Source organism: Triticum urartu, unplaced genomic scaffold (assembly GCF_056163025.1).
Source record: "Triticum urartu cultivar PI428250 unplaced genomic scaffold, HENAU_Tu73 scaffold1802, whole genome shotgun sequence".
NCBI lineage: Eukaryota > Viridiplantae > Streptophyta > Magnoliopsida > Poales > Poaceae > Triticum > Triticum urartu.
In genome coordinates, this window is record NW_028260252.1 from 19,765 (window position 1) to 22,711 (window position 2,947).

The 2,947-nt window shown below is 29.2% G+C and overlaps 1 non-coding gene across 1 annotated transcript; it reads right to left on the reverse strand.

Annotated features, from left to right (window-relative positions):
• Positions 1–80, reverse strand: TRNAL-UAG (transfer RNA leucine (anticodon UAG)). The gene has a single exon. It is a non-coding gene; the product is annotated as a tRNA-Leu (tRNA).
• Between the last annotated feature and the right edge of the window lie 2,867 nt (positions 81–2,947).

Here is a 2,947-nt window from a genome sequence, read left to right on the forward strand (position 1 = left end):
TGCCGCCACTCGGATTCGAACCGAGATGCTTGAGCACTGCTTCCTAAGAGCAGCGTGTCTACCAATTTCACCATGGCGGCTAACTTCAAATAATAGGTAACTTAAAAGAATAATAGCTATTATCTTGGGAATCGTCGATATTGGGAAAGTCCATAAAATTTAGGAACATTAGAGTTTTCATTAAAATAGACTTCGTTTGGTAGTATCGTTTCCATTTTTTTTTTTTACAATAAACTCTTGCTTTGCCCAATAGAAACACAAACACTGCTTGAAAGAGTTGGAACTTCTTTTTTCTAACTTGCAATTATAGAACTAATTTTTTCTAATTAATTTCCCCTTTACATTTTGAAAATTCTTTCAATACAATGAAAAAAATCCAAAAGGGTTTCTATTTAATGATGAAATTAAAATAAAATGGATAAATAGAAAAGGCTTTTTGGATTTTTTAAAAATTTCTAGAATGAAAGTCTTTATGCTCTTATTAATAAGATTTACTAACCTTATGATTTTGGAGAAGATAGGTGGAAGTTGTAAGTCCTATTGTAAGAATACTCCACTTTTCATAATTTTCCTAATAGAATATGAGGATTCTATTAGGAAAATTATGAAAAGTTCATTGATAGGAAAAGAATACTTAGCACACAGTATACCAAACAAAACTTTTTTTTTCTTGTATATATAAGATAAGAGGGGTTTTTTGTTCTAAGAATATTGTACCGAGTAATTCGACACATAAAAGTACATTCAAAGAAGAATCCAAATTATTAAATAATTGGAATTCTTTTTTGATAAGTCAATTCATATTATTCCAAAATCTTATTATTTGTTTGTTGCCCAGAAAAACCCTTTGGTTTTGGATGCTCATTACCGCTCGAAAATGATCTTGATTTTACTAAAGAATAAGATTGTACTATGGAAAAATAAGTCTTTTTCTTCCAAATATTTTTACGAATACGCTTTTTTGACATTGAAGTACGTTTTTTTGGAACTGCCATTCAAAAAGGAAATTACTTTTTTCTAGTTGTATGTGAAAGACATCTATTGCTGCAAATCAATCCTTCTTTCTTCTTTTTATTAGTATTTATACTTAGATACTGAAAGATACTTAAATTTTGAATTATTTTTTACTTCATTTTGTCTAATGCGGATAAGACAACAAGAATTTTTTAACATTTTTTCTTTATATATTTTATACTTTTTTTTTAATAATATAGAATATATAGAAGGGTTTCTCATTTAAATCTATTTATATCTATTTATATATCAAGTATACTCCATATATAGATATATGGTATGGAAGCCTATCCCCCATATAAGATAAGACGGGGGGATAAAAAGAAGGGAAAATGAAAATAGTTAATTAAGTTCAGAATGGTATTCCATAAAGGAAAGGAATTCCAATCAAAACAAAAAATACTGAGTCTCTTAAACAAGACATTCTAAAACTTAGGTAATTTATAGTCATTAGAATTTTAGTTCTATATGAAGTAAGGACTATTCGATAATTTCTTATAAACATAGGTTTTCATTGGAATTCACTCAATCAGTTAATTATGGAACAAGAGAGCTGTTTCATCTTTGTTTTAAAGAAATATAAAAATGAATTATGAATAGAAAGTAAAATGATTCCACTTTTTTTTTTTTATTTTTATAAATATCTTTATTTAGTTAATAAAATAACTTCGTTACCTAGTTATTTTATTAACTTTTTTAATTTAACCAACTAAACCCATTCTTAATTTTTAATTATTTCAATGAGATAAATTTTGGAAAAATTAAGAATTTCAGTATTTTTTCTTATTCTTTTTATTTATTCTTTCAGAAAGAGATAAGAATTGGTTTGGTGAATCGGAAACAATTTTATAGAAAAATTGAAGTAAAAATTGAAGTAAAAATTGCAATTTCTTTTCTTATGGAACATACATATCAATATGCATGGGTAATCCCTCTTCTCCCACTTCCAGTTATTATGTCAATGGGATTTGGCCTTATTCTTATTCCGACAGCAACAAAAAATCTTCGTCGCATATGGGCTTTTCCTAGTGTTTTACTCTTAAGTATAGCTATGGTATTCTCAGTTCAACTGTCTATTCAACAAATAAATGGAAGTTCGATCTATCAATATCTATGGTCTTGGACCGTCAATAATGATTTTTCTTTAGAATTTGGATACTTGATTGACCCACTTACTTCTATTATGTTAATACTAATTACTACTGTAGGAATCCTGGTTCTTATTTATAGTGATGGTTATATGTCTCACGATGAAGGATATTTGAGATTTTTTGTTTATATAAGTTTTTTCAATACTTCCATGTTGGGATTGGTTACTAGCTCCAATTTGATACAAATTTATTTTTTTTGGGAACTCGTGGGAATGTGTTCTTATTTATTGATAGGCTTTTGGTTTACACGACCAATCGCAGCGAGTGCTTGTCAAAAAGCTTTTGTAACTAATCGTGTAGGGGATTTTGGTCTATTATTAGGAATTTTAGGTTTTTTTTGGATAACAGGTAGTTTAGAGTTTAGGGATTTGTTCAAAATAGCTAATAACTGGATTCCTAATAATGGAATTAACTCTTTACTTACTACTTTGTGTGCTTTTTTATTATTCCTTGGTGCAGTTGCGAAATCCGCACAATTCCCTCTTCACGTATGGTTACCCGATGCTATGGAAGGGCCCACTCCTATTTCGGCTCTTATACACGCAGCAACTATGGTTGCTGCGGGAATTTTTCTTCTAGCTCGACTTCTTCCTCTTTTCATATCTTTACCTTTGATAATGAGTTTTATTTCTTTAGTAGGTACAATAACACTATTCTTAGGAGCTACTTTAGCTCTTGCTCAGAGAGATATTAAAAGAAGCTTAGCCTATTCTACAATGTCTCAATTGGGTTATATGATGTTAGCTCTAGGTATAGGTTCTTATCAAGCTGCTTTATTCCAT